The sequence below is a fragment of the Borostomias antarcticus genome, assembly GCF_949987555.1.
Source record: "Borostomias antarcticus genome assembly, chromosome: 1".
NCBI lineage: Eukaryota > Metazoa > Chordata > Actinopteri > Stomiiformes > Stomiidae > Borostomias > Borostomias antarcticus.
The window spans coordinates 3,303,063-3,324,711 of NC_140234.1; positions in this window are offsets into that span (position 1 = coordinate 3,303,063).

Sequence of the window (21,649 nt, forward strand, 5' to 3'; positions counted from 1 at the left end):
TCTTTAGTGCTCTGTTCAGTCTTTTTGCATCTTTTGAGTCTTTATCATATTTCTTGTAGCTTTCAAACACAGCTGGAAGGGAAGGCTGCCTCGACTGGATGGTTTGGGATTGTGCTGGCATCTGTTTGTCTGTGTGGGGAGAAATCAATAAATGATGCTTATGTTGTTGCAAACTGTGAGATAATCAGAAGAACTTGAAAAGCTTATTATTATTATTATTATTAATTAACCCAGGCCTATTGAAGCATTTTTGCTATTCCAAATTATCAGAAGAGATAATGGTCTCATGGTTAACAGTTCTCTCGCTCTAGGAGGTCGGAGCAGGTATTGATTTATTTTTTATTTATTTACAGTGCAACCCTAGTAGCCTACATCTACGGAAGAGCATTAGGGCCAACAGCAGAGTTTTTTTTTCTTTTTTAAGCTTCTGAGTTTAAAGTAAAAAATTCTGACTTTTTTATTTCTGACTTTTTTCTCAGAAATTCCGAGTTCTTTTCTCAGAAATTATGACTTTAATCTCAGAAGTTATTTCTGACTTTTTTCTCAGAAATTCTACCTTTAAACTCAGAAGCTTAAAAAAATAATAAACTCAGTTGTTGGCCTTAATGCTCTTCCGTATACATCAGCATTCATGATGATGGGCATGGAAAAACAATCAAACTATTGACTTATTTACAAACTTGTTTTTTTGTTGCTGTATAACATTAGCTTTTTTCTTTTAAACAACGTATAAAGAATAACGGAAAAATAATATAGCCTACAGGGCTTAACCCTCTTAGCGCCAAAGTCGCATTTCTGCGACAAGCTGCGTTACTGAGTAAAACAGTGATTTTATGATATTTACACGCTGAAACCTCGGTTTTCCTGCCACCACTAGATGGCAGACATATATAACTTTGCTCTCGATTCAGTATGACACCATCTTCCAATGCAATATATTTGAGAAAATCTCATTACGAGTTCCCTATTTTATACACGGGGCGCGCCAGCGCTCCTAAATACCATATGTTCTTTAGGACGGCATATTTCTGAAACCGTTTGACCTAGAGACAAGCGTTTTTTTACCTGTAAAAGTAGACAAATTGCGCTGTCTGGCAAGCTTCGGTTTATCCATTTGTGTAGCCGACTTCCGTATTTACGTCCAACCACAAAGTTGTAAACTATGGGGATAGGTTGTTTTGCCTGGTGCAGTAGCCTACTTTGTCTATCCCTGTGGATGGGGATCTACAACTACTCGAAAATACCAGGATGGAGAGTTCGATTGCAAGATAGCCTACCATCTAAAGTTGAGATTTTGCGTCGTGTTTGTACAAATAAGACATCCCACGTACAACAAAATAATCTCCACAAATCTAGCGACTTTTCCTGGTCATTTGGGAATGATTGAGATGACAAAGCCCTGCGCATTCCGTGGTTCACGTTACAACCGATTTCCCCAGAGCTGAGGGTAAGTCTCATCCTCTCCATGACACTCGGCCAGTCTGACTAGATAGTAGCGTCATATTTCAAGCTCAGACACCGCGGCCGCTCGGAGGAAGAGCAGCCTGCAAATGAATCGCGCGCGCACAATTTATGACCAATCACAACAATGATTTTGTACAGTTACAGTAAGCACAGTATATTTATAGATATATTTTTGTCCTCTCACGTTTACTATAAATACACACGATGACTGTTCATTCAGTTGTGGGTTGAGCGGAGCAGAGTTATTGAGAGAGCGAGTCAGCAGAATTGAGTAGATTATTGCGTTGGAAAAACGCCAAATGGCTGCCATAAGGTTCAATTGTGAGCAAGTTTTGGATGATATTTGTCCATGGGGCTGGTAGAGAAATCAGAGATTGAGGACTACTGGGCACAGTTTTGACCAACTTTTACACCTGGATTTGGCAAAGTGATCTAGGAACAGATTTGAAATCATCCCGTCATTTCTGCATTTTGTAAACAATGATGAGTAGGCCTATGTTGAGAGGGGACAGCAGGGCCAGTGTGGGGTGGCTCTGTGTGCTGTGCCTTGCAATGAGAGGTACCACACTCTGAAAAACTAAACAGTGTCACTTGGATAGATAGGTACACTGGATAGATAGGTACACAGGCCTCTGCGGCTAAGAGACGCCTTCTGTTTACGTGAGTGATGCTACTATGTGGCATAGTAATTAGTTTGTTTACTACTGTTGGTTTACCATTTACTGTTTTCCTGTTCATTTGATATTTGGATAACATAACAAATGGACAGAGGTGGGGAAATTTGTTGAAATAAGTTCAAATTGATTAAAAATATCCCATATTTCCTTGAAAAATTGCAAAATTCAAGTTGGCCGCCACCCTATGACATCATAATATGCAAATTAGTTGGATAAATTTAGACCCAACATAAACTTTGGATCATTCTCAACATTTGTCTCATTTACAGTGAGTCTCTATCTCTAACCACTTTAAAGCCACACTCTTTTGAAATTTAGATGTCAAAATATTGTTAAAAAAATAAAAAAAACCTGGCTCCAAGAGGGTTAATTTTAACTTAACCTAATGCAGTATCTAGATAAACTAGCCGTTTCTGGCAATACTATTGGTTGTTGCGGGAGGGATCCCAACGCTAAGGTATGTGTGTGGGCGAGCGAGTGAGAGAGGACGTGAAGGCAGCTAAAATGTTCTCTCGTCGTGACTCGTGAGCTGAGCTCGCTTCCTTGTCAACACAATAATTCCCAAAATTACCAGAAAAAGTAGCTAGATTTGTCGCTTGTCGCTTTTCATGAAATAAGTCGCCAGGGGGGTCTGGAAAGTCGCTAAATCTAGCGACAAAGTCGCTAAATTGGCATCAGAGCTGCTCGCTGCAGAGTGACAGAGCGAGGAGAAAGAGAGAGCGCGCGCACACCCACACACACATACTGCCCCGCGCCTCGGGGATCTTGGGAGAGAGAAGCAGAGTGCTATAAGCCTACAAACAAACATGGCTTCACTGTTGCATGAACGCGACTCAATGTATACGGCTCTTATTAAAACACTGTCTTAAAGTATCGATACTTAAAATGTGGGTATTGTACCGTTTTTGACGACAGAGTATCGCGGTACTTTCCTAGTATCGATACACCGTGCAACACTAGTCCTAGACCTGCCATATTGGAGACCAATGCAGGTGTTTCAATTTATCCGATTGGCTCGACTGCATAGAATCCTATGCAGTAGAACCAATTCATTCATTTGAAACACCTGTGTTGGGTCCCCAACATGGCAGGTCTAGGACTACATTTGAAACCCATTAATACTATCTGGCTCTCCTCACCAGCCTATACCACCAGGCAGTGGAGACACGCATAGCTCGGACTGGATGACGACACATCACCTCAAGCTCAATCTGGACAAGACTGAGCTGCTGTTCCTTCCGGGGAAGGGCTGCCCGCACCGGTACCTGGCCATCACCATTGAAGACACAGTGGTGACCCCGACTCGGACTGCGAGGAATCTGGTTGTGACCCTAGATAACCAACTGTCATCTTCCGCACATGTCACATCCATCACACGCTCCTGCAGATTCATGCTCTACAACATCAGGAGGATTCGCCCTTTCCTCACTGATGAAACGGCGCAGGTACTCATCCAGGCCCTGGTCATCTCCCGCCTGGACTACTGCAACTGCCTCCTCGCTGGGGCCCCAGCGTCAGCCATTAAACCTCTGGAACTTGTCCAGAAAGCTGCTGCTCGCCTGGTGTTCAACCACCCCAAGTTCTCCCACACAACTTCCCTCCTCCGTTCCCTACACTGGCTCCCTGTAGCGGCTCGCATCCAGTTTAAAACTCGGGCGCTAACCTACAGGGCAATGAAAGGAACAGCCCCCTCCTACCTCCAGGCCATGGTCAAACCCTACACCTCCTCCCGACCGCTACGCTCTGCTACCTCGGGGCGACTGGTTTCCCCGTCACTCCGAGGCCCCTGCGGTCGATCGACACGGTCATGGCTCTTCTCTGTCCTGGCCCCGCAGTGGTGGAATGAACTGCCCACTGATGTCAGGACAGCAGAGTCGCTGCCCATCTTTCGTCGCAGGCTCAAAACTCATCTCTTCAAGAAGTACTACAACAATCCTCCCTCCTAAGCACTTATTGTATTTTATTGTATTTTATTGCACTGTACTTTAGATTGCCATTCTTGAACTTTGCCTTCAGCACTAGATTATGCTCTTAGTCACTTGTTTTAGAGAGAAGATGCACTTGTGAGTTCTGGCAAGTAGTAGTACATTGGCTTTCCTACGTTAAATGCAATTATTGTTAGTCGCTTTGGATAAAAGTGTCTGCTAAATGATTGTAATGTAATGTAAATGTAATGCAGTCCACACACACACACACACACACACACACACACACACACACACACACACACACACACACACACACACACACACACACAACCACTAGTATTATTAAACAATAAATTCATTATATAAATACATGCAATCATGCCATTTTTTTTTTTCAAAATGGACATGACTACAGTTATGCTACTATGGAAGGAGTATTGATTTAGCAGTTTAGTTTTTTGGTCATAGTTCAACCCCAGGATTATTTATTCTTGCTAGGTACATAACACACCCATGTTATTTAATTGCACTGACTATGTCATGGACACAAACAGTCATAGGTTGGGATAAGTAGGGAAGGGATGGGGTAAGTAGATGAGGATGATACTGATAGATTACAGATAGTAATGTAAATTGTCCGTTTGTCCTTTTTTTTTTTTTTATGTGACATACTGCGTATGTTTTACTATGTGTTCTTTGTGTATTATTGTTGTTTGACTTGTACAGCACTTTGGTCAACTTTGTTGTTTTTAAATGTGCTCTATAAATAAAATGGTATGGTATGGTATGGTATGTGTGTGTATGTTTGTGTGTGTGTGTGTGTGTGTGTGTTTGTTTGTGTCTGTGTGTGTGATTGAAACGTCTAGTATGTCCCTAGCACGTCTGTAACGTCTCTCTCTCTGTCTCTCTCTCTCTCTCTCTCTCTCTCTCTCTCTCTCTCTCACAGACATGCTCCTCCATCCTCATGGCTTCCTCTCCATGGCCGATGACATCATAGTGGGGATCTTGTTGGGGTTTGCGTCCCTGTCTGAGTAGCCAGTTCTTCACTGGCCTGCCGTCCTAACGGTCACCTGGCTACATAGTTCTGAAGCTGTGCCCACAGACCATAACAAGCACATTTGCTGTATGGAAATATGGTATAAAGCCTGATTTACATTGAGCTGCTGTGTACAGGAAGTCACAGATTCAAAACACAACAAAATATGTACAGTAAGGGTTATGGTTCACCTCACGATAACAGAAACGTATGTGAGAGACTGGGGGAAATTCTACTGATGTAACTGAAATTGTTAGATATGAAGTGAATGGAAAATAATGTTAAATCCATTGGGTGTTAATCAAAAAATTACATAAATGTGATGCATTTTGATTTAATTAGGTTTATTGCATAAGCCTCATTATTATGTATTTCAAACAAATATATTATTAATCTTGAATAGATAACCTGATTATTATGCATTTCAAACAAATATACGTTATGTATTTTGAATACATAATATGATTATTATGCATTTAAAGCAAATAGACTTTATTTATACTGAATACATAAACCTGGGTATTATGCGTTTCAAATAAATAGGTTTTATTACACTGACAAATATGCATCATGTAAAGTTTATTAGGTACATTTATGTTAAAACTACCTAAAGCAAATTCATGGAAATTTGTCATGCAATTAAATTACATAAATCTTAAAAGTTAGGCTTAAATATTTCTGTGAGTGCAGTGTACCAGTAGAGACCAGTGTATCTGGAGGAGCCCAGTGTACCAGTAGGAGACCAGGCCTAGGTCTGTGTGTGTTTCAGAAGAACATCTTCACTCTTCATAGTGTTTATAATCTGATAATCTGCATCCTCTGCTTGCAGTTTGAGGTCTCCTAGCTGAGCTCTGTGCAACACCGCCACTATGTGGTTGACTGCTATCATTGCATGTTGATGAAGGTCTTCGGGTGGCCAGTTAAATAGTGTTACAGAAACATGACAATAACTAGAATAGCGCTCAGAGAGCACAGACCTCTGACTGTGATGCATTTCGTCAGCATGTACAGTTCTTTTTTAGTTTAGCAGTTCTATATGGCCAACTTGAAAATGCATGTTGCAGATGAAACATTGATCACCTTGATGAAGCTGAATCTGTTGCAGTGTGAGACCAAGCTGATCAGGGTGCTGTTCTGGGTTTAAAATGACCCGCCATAGGAATTGAATGGGTAAAATGACCCGCTATAGGAAATGAATGGGTAAGACAATATTATGTTCATCCAGCAGATGGAAAACATCCCCATACACACCCACAGCCACAACTCACCTGGGTTACCCGGGTTCTAGGTCTAAAATGAGCCCCCGTTTTATAGTGTTCAAGGCCAAAATTGACTGATCTGTTTTAACTGCTCTTATATGAACACAAAACCCATAAATCCCCAAATGAATGTGAACCACCTGAAGCATTCAGGTCAATACCATTCTCTTAGTGTACACCACATGCTCCCCCACACGTCCATAGTGTGAAACCACTTGGATACTGAAAGTGTAGAGCCATTACCAGTCAATACAAAGTTATTCTAAGTGATCATCTTTATCCTATTAGTGAAACATATCCAGATGAAAATGATTTATTTCAAAACAGCAATACACCCATCCACAAAACACAAAATCAGTGAATGTTTTGATTTGTATGAACATGATGTCAATATGTTGTAGCCTTCCAATTAATCCACTTAAAACCTAGCTAGTGTTGTGTTCGGCTGCTAACACTTAATAATGGAACCGGACAACAGTGTGCATACGGCTATACTTTTATTCACAGCTCCCATTACAGGCGGCCATCACTCTCGCTGGCTCCCGCATCACTGCCTCGATCAACCTTGACGTCCGTGACGTCATCACGTATGACACATCTCTCCTGTCAAGAACTATGTTTACAGTGTCTGGAAACATAAACAATTTCTCTTAAACGCCAAACAGTGTTTCAGCTTTAACCCTCAATTAACAGTTTCAGAGCCTGTAACAATTACAACTGTAGAGAATAAAATAATAACATAACATGACAAACAAAAACAAACTCTTGTTACTGTCCCATCACCTCATATCACCAAGCTCCCATCACCTCATTACTGCCCCATCACATTTCCTCAATGAGTCTCTTTGGCGCTTTGGTCTGTCTACCCAACCTCCTCTCTATGTCTATGTGTTCACCACACTCACGTATGGGCGTGTCACACACCGGTGACCCTGCACTAGCGCCCTCTGCATTTGTGTCTTCAGTACTGTCTTCATTTTTAGGTACCTTGAGTAAGTGTCTGCGATTTCGCCTGTATGTTACCCCCTCGCGCGTGTGATTAGGTAGTCCACTGCTATGGACGGTTCTACGTCTCAGACTGTCCTCTCCAGGGTTCTACTGTTCTCTACAGGGCTGTAGACTGTTCTCCAGGGTTCTACTGTTCTCTACAGGGCTGTAGACTGTTCTCCAGGGTTGTAGACTGTCCTCTCCAGGGTTCTAGACTCTTGAGCTATTTGATTAATACACATGTCAGATTTTCTGTTGCAATATGTGAGATTCACCTTTTCTCTTCACCAAATGCCAATTGAATTAAAAATATATTTCTGTATATGCACTGTGATGCATCCTATATAGTTTCTGGTTGATTGGGGACAGTGTTGTGTGGACATCAGACAAGAAAACATGCATAAACCTTTTTCTTTTACATAGGCGAAAATTGGAAATTGGTATATTTGTCACATACCTTCCATCTGCATTTTTCATTACTTTCCACCACTGGGATTTTGGGGGACTAACTGATATGTTATAAACAACATATGTATGACACTAAAACAGTTGAAATAATTTCTGTTGCAATTTGTTCAAGGTTATGTCATAAAATGCCTGGACTATAGGGGCAGGAGAGCATCACTACTGATCCATAGCCAGGACTGGGATGTCCTCAGTGGAGGTCCCAAGTCAGTCTTCCAGTCATTCAGCCAGCCTGTCAGTAGATGTGCTTGCTCTACTTGTATTGATTTGTTCATACACTAGTATTCCAGCACAGGTTATGTTCTTCAATGCTTCTGGTGACTATCAGTTCTCTTAACAACCTAATTTAATCCCTATCACCATTTTCAGATCAACATAGGGGAAACATATGGCTGAGAGATGTGTGGAGGAAAATCAACAGCACCACACACACACTTGCATAACCAACCAAGCAAGTTCTACCTTTCTATACCACAAATATAAGTTTGAGAACCTAGGATACATACAGCCTGCCTAAGGGGGTTCTAATGTACTGACCTCCCGGCACAGGCCTGACCCTGCTGGCAAGCTGCCTTGGTCCTAGCCAAGGAACAAGCGTTTCAGCTTCTGCTCACCTGTATGCAGCTTATACCATGCTGACTGGCCTGGACTAGTCACCACATCCACAGTCCAGCCAAGTTAGAGATACCCTTGTGCATTTTACAAAACAAGTGTCATACAATTAAGGTCATCATTTGTGCAGCATGTGTGCTGTAAGTGTAAAGACAAGATACAGATCATTTTCTCCAGGTGTTATTGAATAGCTTGTAGACCACACTGAAACACTGGGCTGACAGTTCAGTTGTACAAGGCGGACCTGGGAGACCATTCAGGACACCTTGTTTGGGTCGAGGCTCTGCTTAGTCTGCTGGCCCATGTGAACCATCAAACTGGATGTACTGACGCTGAGAATGGAGACACACACACATGACACAGCTGGCCGACACTTCCTGCACTCTAAGAGGTTAGGGTTAGGGCTAGACTGAATGTAGGTTGGCATAAAATAATACATATTTATTTTTAAATGGATGGAAAGATGCTGCCCATGCCTAGATCTTTATGTCTATTCAGCATGTCTGTTCTCACCCACTGAGGTCCCATCACCAAACGTGAAGCCTCGGATACAATAATAAAACAGGGGCAGACAATTAAAGATAGAGATGGACAGACAGACATGTAGACAGATATGTTAAAAAATTAGGTTAAAAAATTAGATTAGAACTCTTAGTGTTGTGATCAGACGGTACAACCAAAATGTCACCACAGTGTAGTGATGCAGACAGAGTTATGAACACCTGCTCCTTGATTAGAAGGAGGTCATCATCTGCCCTCTGAAACATTCAGGACCAGGGCTGTACGCAGGATTTTTGTAATACCGAGGTCATTTAGTTGTGGTGCTTCAATCTGGTGCACTTTGAGAGCAAAATGAAGAGGCTAGATCTATAAAGAACAACACGCATCATATTGGATTAATATCATCTTTAACTGAGAGCAGTGGAGGTCATCCAGAGAGGACACAACTTAAGTGAATGTTGATGAGAACACACCATCTATTATAAACATGAGACTAGCTCCTCCTGTCACCTCTCTCCCAGCCTGGCCTCCTCCACTCTGATGTCCATGTTGGTCTCCTTCTGTCACCTCTGCTCCTGTCTTTTGTCCATGTTGGTCTCCTCCTGTCACCTCTCTTCCACTCTTGTCCATGTTGGTCTCCTCCTGTCACCTCTCTTACACTGTGGTGTCCATGTTGGTCTCCTCCTGTCACCTCTCCTCCACTGTGGTGTCCATTTTCATCTCCTGTCCACAAATTACCAAAACATAAACATAAGCTATAAACACACACACCCCCACCCACCCACCCATCCACATTATTTTTTAAACTTGCCAGGATCTAATTAATGTAGTGTCTCTTTGGCTAACATCAGGTATCTCACCTCTCATCTCTATGTCCTCTCCTCCTGTCCCCTCTCTTCCACTCTCTTGTACCTCTTGGTTTCCTGTCAACAAATTATATATTTTTAACAGAACATAATCATGCATACTGTGTATATGTATACACACCTACCTGTCTATTTATTAATCTCTATAAGCGGCACACCTGATTAATAACTTCCATCCAATGGTATAGGTCAGGAAATAAGGATGCCTGTAGAATTTCAGGAAGTAGTGGAGCTTGTGCAAAGAGCCTAATTGCTTGGCAACACCAAACGCCCAGTGTTTACATGAGAAAATAAATATGATAGATTTCTTTGTAGAAGCACTGCTCTGTTGGTGCATGTGCGCAGGTACACCGCTTTGCTAATGTTAACTTGGGTCAAGAATAGCCTACACCTAGCTAGCCACGTTGTGACGGCTAGGATCATGGATGTATTCACTAACTAGCTATTTATCTAACGAGGCATCTCAGCATCTTCGTCTACGTTCTTAAATGTGAGCATGTAGGCGCTGTCAATGTTATAACTAATTGAAAATACGTTAAAATAACTGCTTATTGTTATGTTACTTGTGTCAATCTCCCTTACCTCGAAAGACGTCCAATATGTTCGCTTGATCGTCCGCAGCTGACACTTATTAATGACAAATTAGCTTTGCGTCTCACACCCCTTCTCAAAGGCGATTCGCCAAATAAAAAGTGATTGAACCGTTTCAGGCGAAATTAGTTTTTGATTGACAAGACGATTGTCAGCCTCTGATTGGCCAAAGTAGAAATTGATTGACAGTTGACCCGCCCCCTCGAAGTCTCCGGGCCTGCAGAGTCTGAACAGTGAAACGCGTCATTGTTCCCGGCTTTCACCGATTGGTTAAGAGCATTGAAAAGACTAGCAGTCACCAAAAGTGTATATAAATTGTGTTCGTAATTTGTGTCTCTCTCTACCTTGGAAACTTTTCACAGCCGAACATTGTTTGTAAAGCCTGTTAAGATTCCGTCACAACCTGCTCACTAGCCTTTCACTGTAGGCTACGACAATCCTCAATTCGGTAAGTTGTATGTTGTTTTTTATTTTTGTAAGATGAGAGCGAAGCCGTTTGGGGCTTCGGTTTAGGAAGTGAACTTCGAATGAACAAGGGAGGGTTAGACGACTGTTTTTGAATTTGAGTCCAGGAGAGGGTTACTGTTCTTTTGAATTTGAGTCCAGGAGAGGGTTACTGTTCTTTTTAATTTGAGTCCAGGAGAGGGTTACTGTTCTTTTTAATTTGAGTCCAGGAGAGGGTTACTGTTCTTTTTAATTTGAGTCCAGGGGAGGGTCATATAGCTACACATTTGAATCGAAAACAGAATAGTTTATTCATCTTTTCGGAATTCAGCAAGCTGTTTTGTATGACCATGTTGAGAGGGAAGCGCGTGAAGCGAACATACCGACATGCGGTCTGTTTTCAGTGAATTTCTCTGTTGCTGGTCGTTGCTGCGTGCGTTCACTTATTTTATTCGCTGGTGATATTAAGTGGAGAACATGGCCGTATAACGTAATTCATAAGCAAATCTAGAGGCCACCACCTGTGCTGACTCAAAACAAATTGCTGATGTGACCGGTCTGGTCTTGTACGCATGTGTTTCTGCATTGTGTATTAAATAGCTGGACCACTTATTGCTGCTGAAAGCTGATTTATTCTGGATAGAATAAACACATACATAGTTATACATTTGCACTGAGGCTGGTCAGGCATCAGATGGACCGCCAGCAACTGAGATTTACATGTTGCTATACAATTACTGTAATAAAGTCAAGGATGATACACTCAAAGTTATTTACTCTTTATTGCGTTCTGCACTTCAGACTCCATTACTACGCATTCCGGTGGTTATCTCCTTGCTGGACGTTACTTCCGGTCCCCCTCTACATTAAGCCCCTCTCCTTATATCACCTGACTGCCTGACTGAATATAACATACAACATGAATCAGAACATTACAACATTCCTCCCACCATAGTCTACAAAAATCCTTTTATGTGCTGAACAAATTCACTTAAACCTAGTCTGATTCTACGAGGGGATTATTCTGCCCCTGCTACCACTTAGTCCTTGAGATACGTGGGTGCCTGTCTAACTCTCACTGGGTAACAATTTCCCAAAACCCCAATGTCTGGAGGCCCCGGTGCCACTGCATCTGGTGCTGGATTCTCTAGTTCTGCTGGCGGCACCAGTATGCCTGGATCCTCTGCTTCTTGTGGCGGTGCCCATACTACCTCGTGTGCCTGATTTTCTAGTTCTTGCTCTACTGTGTCCACAGGAACACTCTCCTCTTAGAGACAGGGGTCAGCCAGGTTGTGATGGCCGTATCTGATCCTGATGTCGTCTCACCAGTTTCCCATCCAGTGTTTTCACTCTCCAAGAGACTGGACCGGTCCTCTCTATAAGTTGCCGGAATCCACTTCTGGCCTGAGTATCCCCTCACATAGACTGAATCAGACACTTGTTAATAGCGAGGGACGCACCTGATCTAGCCGAGTCCTGATCCTGCGGTTCATGAGCAGCTCAGCTGGCTTGGCTCCCGTGGTGGTCTGGGGGGTTGATCTGTACTTGAACAGGAACCTGGATAGCTTTGTCTCCACACTACCTTCCCCCATCTTCTTGAGTCCCTCCTTGACCACCCGCACCGCCCGCTCTGCACAGCCATTTGAGGACGGGTGGTATGGTGCTGTTGTGACATGCTGTATGCCATTCTTTTGTAGGAAGTTCTTGAACTCTGCACTGACCAGACTAGGCCCATTATCACTGACAATCACTGCAGGGGTGGCAAAAATGCTTCTCAGTCTCTCGATAGTCATGGATGAAGTAATAGACGACATTGTGTGAGCCTCGATCCATTTTGAAATGCATCTACGACGATGAGGAGCATCTTCCCCAATACTGGCCCACAGAAGTCCAGAGGCAGCCTCATCCATGGTTGGTCTGGCCACTCCCACGGGTGTAGCGGTGCTGTTGCAGGGGTGGCTTGGTAGGACTGACATGCATGACATTCCCGCACAGCGGACTCTAAATCCGCGTCCATGTTTGTCCACCATACGTAGCTGCGGGCCAAAGACTTCATTGGTGAGACCCCCAGACCCCCTGATGAGCTTCATGAAGCTCCTCAATCATGATTCATCTTCCTTGAGGTGGGATTATCACTCTACTTCCCCACAGTATGCACCCCTCCTCCACGCTCACTTCCTTTTTTCTTCTTATGTATGGCTGCATTTCTGGGTTGTTGCAGTACTCTGAGGGCCAGGAGTCCTGCAGCAGCGCCTGATGTACTCTGGACAGAATGGGGTCTCGCCGGGTCCCCTCCCATATCTGCGTTACCTGTAGTGGTGTGCCATTCATGTGCTCCATGAGCATTACCACCTCTTCTTCCCGTGGTGTGGCAGCGGACGTGATCGGCAGGGGGAGCCTGCTCAGTGCATCCGCGTTCCCGTGTTTTGAGCCCTCCTTATACTCCAAGGTGTAGTCATAAGCTGCCAAAATCAGTGTCCATCTTTGAATTCTGGCTGCGGCGAGGTGTGGGATGCCTTTACTCTCCCAGGAGGTCCAGCAGCGGTTTGTGGTCTGTCACAATGGTGCAGTGTTTCCCAAACAGATACTGGTGGAATTTCTTAAAGGAGTAGTAAAGGGAAAAATCATGATTAGCCCCGTTTTAAGGTTACTTATGATCATATACAATGGTTCAGATCAAAAAGTTGACAAAACTAGCACTTTTGAGAAAGTGGGATAATTGCTCTACCACCGTTTTGGTCATACAATGGATGTGGGTGAGCACTGTGGAAAATCATTCAAAAAATATGTTAAACTCTTGTATATGATCATAAGTAACCTTAAAGCAGGGCTAAACATGATTTCCCCCCTTACTACTCCTTTAAAGTTACCCAATGTAGTTTTTGACCATTAGTATTCGCTCTAGAGCAAATTTGAGGATGTCCCTGAAAATCGCATACTACGTCATTGCGTCAATACGTGGAGCACACAATAGTGACGTTTCACACATCTTTGTTGTTTTAGCTAATATTTAACATTAGCTAAATATCATTTTCCGAAGAAATTACAAGGTAGGAAAGACATTCAAGTGATTCATCATGTTTATTAGACTACAAGGAAGTAGTACAGTAGGACCCCACTTATCCGAACCCAACGGGACCGAAGGTCGTTCGTATCTCTGAAATGTCCGGATGACTAAAACGTATGTTAAAATGCACCAAATTCAATAAGTGGCATACTTGTTTCATATAGACTCATAATACACCGATAAATACCCTTAATTACTTGTGAAAATGCATCAAAATTGCAATCAAATAGCCAACTAAACTCATATAGCCTAGCCTATAATAAAATAAACGAATTTCCACTTGAGTGCGTGCTTTGATCAAATACAGTACTTCGTACGACTCGTTTGCGTTTTGTGCTCGACATTCTCCCGCTTTAGAGTAACAAAGAAATGAAACGTGACAATAGGCTACAGCCTACAGGCAACATGTAGGTCTACATACAGTTCAGTTTTTATTCACAGTAGGATACAGTACATGTTTACTATGACAGATTTAAGTACAGTACTGTAATGAAAATCCCACCAGTAACCAGATGGCAGGCTAAAAAAAAAAGAAAGTTTTTTAAGCCTGTCCGGTAAACCGGGAGGTTGGGATCTCTGAAGTTGGGAATTAGGGGTCCCACTGTAGTTAAGCATGAAGCCCAAGAAGTACTTCAACTGTGTCTGGTCAGTTGGCTGTGGAGCGCTTGCAATGGCCTGTACCTTGTGTTGACTTTCGTTGTCTTTTATCATTGTCCTTATTAAGCTCTGCGTTGTGTTTTGATTACAATAAAAGACGGCCCCCGATCTCACACAATACCACACAGTCCAGTGTCTCCTTGTCCTGATGTATTCCAAATTAATCTCTCCAACACAGGATTTGAGCGACATCAAAAGCTGTTTATTCCAGAAGGGTTAACATACAAAAGACGATGGCATAAAGTCTAATGTACACTTGACCTCTCTGTATGCTGTCTGAACTCAAATTAAAGCATTGGTCTCGTTGCAACGTTCTTATGGTTCGGGTGTCCCCCCCCCTCGTCTCTTCTCCGATAAGACTGTCGTTCTCGTCTCTTCTGTGGCCTTGTTTGGTCAAGATAAGCTACGCCGCCTCGGCGCTAACCACAAGAATTGCTGTTTAGCACAGAATGTACCAGCCCTAAGAATGTCATCTTTATCTCATAAGTCTATGGAAGAGGGACACCGTTTTCTTACAGAACACACCAGCTACAGCCATACTCAGAGGTCGATCATAATAATTTAGAAATAGCTAACAGGATCAGATTAAATCAATATTTCTTTGAAAATCAGCCAGATTCAACACTTATCTGCTACGGAATGAATTCCTTTTTCGTTGATCCTGTATCCCAGGTACACCACCTCTGGTGCCATGAAGACACATTTCTCTCTCCTATGCCTGGGGCTGATGACACCCCATAGGGTAGCCTGGTGTACTGGTATAAACCGCGGTGGGTGTTAATTGTTGTGAACTTCTTAGATTCTTCTTCCCGTGGGAGTTGCTGGTATGCCTGAGACATGTCTAGTTTGGTGAATTTCTGTCCCCCCCAGTACTGCCAACAAGTCCTCAGTTTTTGGAATTGGGTAGTTATCTATCTTAGACACTGGATTCACGGTAACTTTATAGTCCCCACATATTCTAGTTGTTTTGTCTGGTTTAAGTATAGGAACTATGGGAGCGGCCCACTCGGAAACTCACAGGCTCTATGATGCCTTCCTTCTCCTATCTAACCAACTCTGTCTCAACTTTGTCCTTGAGGGCATATGGCAGAGGCCTGGCTTTGAAATACCTTGGCTTGGCCTCGGGGTCAACTGAGATCTTTGCTGTAGCTCCCACTGAACTGCCCAGCTCACCTTAAACACCTCTCCGTGTTGTGAGAGTAGCTCACTCAACTCCTGCTGCTGACCTGTATGTAGTCTGAAAATGGCCCTCCAGTCTAGCCTAATGGCCTCTAGCCAATTTATCCCCAAGAGATTTGGCCCCTCCCCTCTTACCACTATCAATGGCAACTGTCTGGTCTGCCCCTTGTAACTGACTTGTGTGTACATCTTGCCTAGCACCCCTACACTATCTCTGGTGTACATATACAGCTTTGTTCTTGTATGGTGGAGTTTCCCCCCTCCCATCTTCCTGTATGTTTTCTCATTCACTATAGTCAGGCTTGCCCCAATGTCTACTTCAAACTCAATGTTGCATCCATTCACTGCCATCTGCTCTCTGTATGGCTCTACTCTTTTTTTCATCATCGATATTGTACATCATGTGGGCATACTCCTCTTCCTCTTCTTCCAGTCTGTGGCGCGCTATGGCGTCTACCATACGGACTTGTGGTCACGATTGATCAGATAGCTGGTTGGCTTGGTTCCACGATTGAAAATCTTCAATCAGTATCCCTGCACACCGCACTGATCACTATACATATACACACTGTACATACAAACTTTAAAGTTACCATTTAAATACATTTGTAAATATTACACTTACTTATTCATTCAATTCAACCATAACATTTCTGTGACCTTTTGGGATGTTTGCTTTGGCATTGTAAATGTATGTTTCCCATGCCAATGAAGCCCTTTGAATTGAAGTAAAATATAGAAGACATACAGATAGTTATCCATTCATACTTGGATGGATGGATGGATGGATAGATGGATAGGGATTTGTGTTAGTGAAAATGTGCTTTACTGAGACGGGAAGCACAGGGTGTAATCTTACCAGTCTCAATATCCTCTCCTGTGAAATGTATCGCAATCCCAATATTTGTACATGTTTGGCATGGCTTGGACTTGAGCATTCCCCTGGCACTTGTTTTCACTGCTCCCACGGAGGACTATGTGCAAGTCATGCCAGATGCCTACAAATAGATGGACTCCACTTTGCGCGTGTAAACTGTTGAATAATTAGGCCTTACAGTCAGGTGAAGAAATATGAACACATGCTCATTTCTCAGATTTCCAGAATCTATTTGGCTGCGCTCACGCTATATTGTTAGAAGTAGGCCTAGGCTATATTGTTAGAAGTAGGCCTAGGCTATATTGATAGAAGTAGGCCTAGGCTATATTGATAGAAGTAGGCCTTATCTATATTGTTAGAAGTAGGCTGGGACTGACTGCCCCCCTGATCAAAAAGTCAAACTGCGCATATGAACATCATGTCACTAGAGAGACAGAAACAGCAGGATCCAGAGATGCTAAGGGACTGTGATAGAACTAACAGAAGGAAGTTCATAGAGAAGCAACTAGAATCCAGAGGCCTATAAACCATGAGATGCAAATAAAAAGGCTATGTTAAGGGAAAGACTTCATGAACAATTAAACAGGACAACAATAGGCAGGCTTTTTAGAGATCGTGTCAGGGATGGACCCATCTTTGCATGTGTAAACTGTAGAATAATCAGGCATTACAATCAGGTTAAGAAATATGAACACATGCTAATTTCTCATATTTCCAGAATCTATTCTGCTGCTCTCACTCAAAATAAACCATCTCTCCAGTCTTGAAAGTTTTCCTCCCTCCATACAGTCAGTCCCTACATCTCATCCACTTGGTTTTTCTCCCTCCCTCTCTTCCTTCATCTTTCCTTCCTCCCGTCTCTCCCTCCCTCACCTGTTTGTTCTTATGAAACCACCCTCTCTCTCCCCCAGGTATGTGAACTGTGCCCGTACTGAGGAAGAGCAGAACCTAGTAGCGTTTCAGTACCGTGGAGGGATCCTTTTTCGCGGCTGTCGGCTGCTGGCTGTCGGGGAGGAGCTGCTGGTCTGGTACGGACAGGAGTACAGATACAAGAGCATCTCCTTCAACTACGTCTGGGAAGAAAAGAGCACCACTAGAGGTATCTGTCCTCAACTCTTCTTCCCTCTGTCTTCTCCATCTCTCTCTCATCCACCTCTTTCCTTAAAGCTGAAAGAACAAGAGGTCTGCTGGTCATAATAATAACCGCTGTCCAAGTAGCTCTCCTCTACCGTCCTTCCTCTCCTCTGTCTTTTTCCCATGGTGCCAGCCAGCAGGCAAGACATGGGCATACAGCGTGAAATTCAGGACACTCATGGATGCAACGATACAGAGGGCACTATGTCATGAACTGCAATGGTGCCTGTGCAAATCGCTGTTGTGAGGCACGCAAATTGCCAATATTAGGCAGGCACACTTGCTCAGAACAAAATGGAATGCTGTTAGTTGCCATGGAACATGGTAGCTTGACTTATCTTTAGGAGTGCTAGCTTACTCTAGCTATCTAAGGTAGCTATTGCCGTGGGCTTCCATGTATTCATGCTTGTTTTCTCCTTTCTCCTCTTTTCTTTTTCTCACTCCTCTCTCTCCGCTGTCGCTCTCCTTCACTCGAGCTCAGCCAGAGGAACCTCTAACATATCTTTCTCTCTCCTGTCCTCAATCTGAAGTTGTGGTGTCGTCGTGTTTCACCCCCCACTAGTTACATACGTATAAACACTCTATACAGTATTTGCACTTGTAATACAGGTGTGAGAATCCCTTTTAATGTTTGTCTCTTTCTCTTTCACTCTCCCAGGAGTGATGTCAGACTTGTCCCAGATTCAGGTGTTCTCCTGCTCTGTGTGCCCATTCACCTACACCTCCCAGATCTACCTCAACAAGCACCTCAAGAGGAGCCATGACAACCTCTACGTCTCTCTCTCTCGTCTCTCGAGCAGACAGATCAGACCAGAGATTCTCTACTCCTCCTCTCAATCACTCCCTATCACCACCTCCAACACCCCCCTCACCCCAGCTCCCGCCCAGAGACAGAGAGACACAGACAAGCCAAGACCATACCACTGTGACCAGTGTGGGAAGAACTTCATTACGTCAGAACATTTAAAGATACACCAGCGTGTTCATACAGGAGAGAAGCCATACCACTGTGACCAGTGTGGAAAGAACTTTACTGTGTCAGGAAATTTAAAGACACACCAGCGTGTTCATACAGGAGAGAAGCCATACCACTGTGACCAGTGTGGGAAGAACTTCATTACGTCAGAACATTTAAAGATACACCAGCGTGTTCATACAGGAGAGAAGCCATACCACTGTGACCAGTGTGGGAAGAACTTCACTAAGTCAGAACATTTAAAGAAACACCAGCGTGTTCATACAGGAGAGAAGCCATACCACTGTGACCAGTGTGGGAAGAACTTCATTACGTCAGAATATTTAAAGATACACCAGCGTGTTCATACAGGAGAGAAGCCATACCACTGTGACCAGTGTGGGAAGAACTTCACTATGTCAGGAAATTTAAAGACACACCAGCGTGTTCATACAGGAGAGAAGCCATACCACTGTGACCAGTGTGGGAAGAACTTCATTACGTCAGAACATTTAAATATACACCAGCGTGTTCATACAGGAGAGAAGCCATACCACTGTGACCAGTGTGGGAAGAACTTCACTATGTCAGGAAATTTAAAGAAACACCAGCGGGTTCATACTGGAGAGAAGCCATACCACTGTGACCAGTGTGGAAAGAACTTAACAACGTCAGGAGACTTAAAGAAACACCAGCGTGTTCATACAGGAGAGAAGCCATACCACTGTGACCAATGTGGAAAGAACTTCACTCAGTCAACAAGCTTAAAGACACACCAGCGTGTTCATACAGGAGAGAAGCCATACCACTGTGACCAGTGTGGGAAGAACTTCATTACGTCAGAACATTTAAAGTTACACCAGCGTGTTCATACAGGAGAGAAGCCATACCACTGTGTCCAGTGTGGAAAGAACTTCACTAGGTCAGAACATTTAAAGACACACCAGCGTGTTCATACAGGAGAGAAGCCATACCACTGTGACCAGTGTGGAGAGAACTTCACTACGTCAGAACATTTAAAGATACACCAGCGTGTTCATACAGGAGAGAAGTCATAGCCATAGCCTTTGGACTGGATTACACTACTGAGTTTTTCTGGAGGCAGATCGATACGTCCGGGGCCACGTTTTGGTCAGAACATTTAAAGACACACCAGCGTGTTCATACAGGAGAGAAGCCATACCACTGTGACCAGTGTGGAAAGAACTTCACTACGTCAGGAGATTTAAAGACACATCAACGTGTTCATACAGGAGAGAAGCCATACCACTGTGACCAGTGTGGAAAGAACTTCACTACGTCAGGAGATTTAAAGACACACCAGCGTGTTCATACAGGAGAGAAGCCATACCACTGTATCCAGTGTGGAAAGAACTTCTCTACGTCAGGAGATTTAAAGACACATCAGCGTGTTCATACAGTAGAGAAGCCATACCACTGTGTCCAGTGTGGAAAGAACTTCACTACGTCAGGAGAGTTAAAGACACACCATTGTGTTCATACAGGAGAGGAGTCATAGCCATAGCCTTAGGACTGGATTACACTACTGAGTTTTTCTGGAGGCAGATCGATACGTCCGGGGCCACGTTTTGGTGCTTGAAATCCGGAGATGCGTTCTAGTGTAATGGGCAAATCCGGAGGCCTTTGAGAAAAAAAAACTATAGGAATAGGGTTACATTCTTACTCTGTGTTCACTTCACCTTATAACAATCAAACAGATGATTTACGAGTTTGAGCTACATAGTGTCTTACTGTATACTATAGTTAATCAGACAAGCCACGTTTTGGTGCTTGAAATCCGGACATGCGTTCTAGTGTAATAGGCAGATCCGGAGGCCTTTGAGAAAAAAAAACTATAGGAATAGGGTTACATTCTTACTCTGTGTTCACTTCACCTTATAACAATCAAACAGATGATTTACGAGTTTGAGCTACATAGTGTCTTACTGTATACTATAGTTAATCAGACAAGCGGATAATATCGTAGGAGGAATTTCACTGTATTCCATGTTTACATGTTCCCCCCAAAAAGTAGACACTTCAAATCATAACCTACATAAGAATAGACACCTCAAATAATAATATTCTCTTGTTCAAAGAAAAGTAACTAGCAAAAAGTTACAATATTTTTATTGAGCTATAGCTATATAAGATATATATTGAGGTATGCTGCTACACGTGTGGGTAGACTCCCCAACTCAGCCTTTTCTGTTCCTGACCAAATATCACCTTGATCACACCTGTCTGAACTTCCCAGCACTCATGCCCTTTTCTTTTTCAATAATATCTCTATTCAATACTCAAATACAGTCCAAATGTTCTGATATATAGTCCTTACAATCATCTAGTTTTAAGTCCTTCATCCATTCCCTCACGATATCTCCCGTATTATGATGAGACTTGATAATAATAATTAATATCTATCAGGGTATGTGAATGTTTTTACGAATATGCCAACTGTCTGTCTCGCATGGTGTCGTTCTCAAACATCACCATCAAGAGATGAATAAGCCTACTATTTTAAACCACACCACAGATATGGGCAAACATGATTTAGGTTACCTATTAGGCCAGTAAAAGGAGATGTTTGCTTTTGCAAAAGAACCCCTCAAATACGTTATACAGTTTTATCTGGAATAATATTCTGGGGAATAGGAATTGGATATGGAGTTTGGATTACTGGAGAAAATGAAAAGAGGAACTTGAGGAAGATCCTTGGTGAACTGAATAATACGGCAGGCCTTATCCTATAGGCCTATGGAATGCTGCGCTCAAGGATGACGTTGGGTGAATGGATGGACTTAATTTCGTCCTCTTGGTCAAAGTCGATTGCTTTAAAAACATGAAAGAATAAAACAAAAAATACTGCAACACAAAGTAGATGAAATGGTCATTGCAAAGAGACTGTTTAAATGAATTCCAATATACCTGGTTGAGTTCATGGCTTACA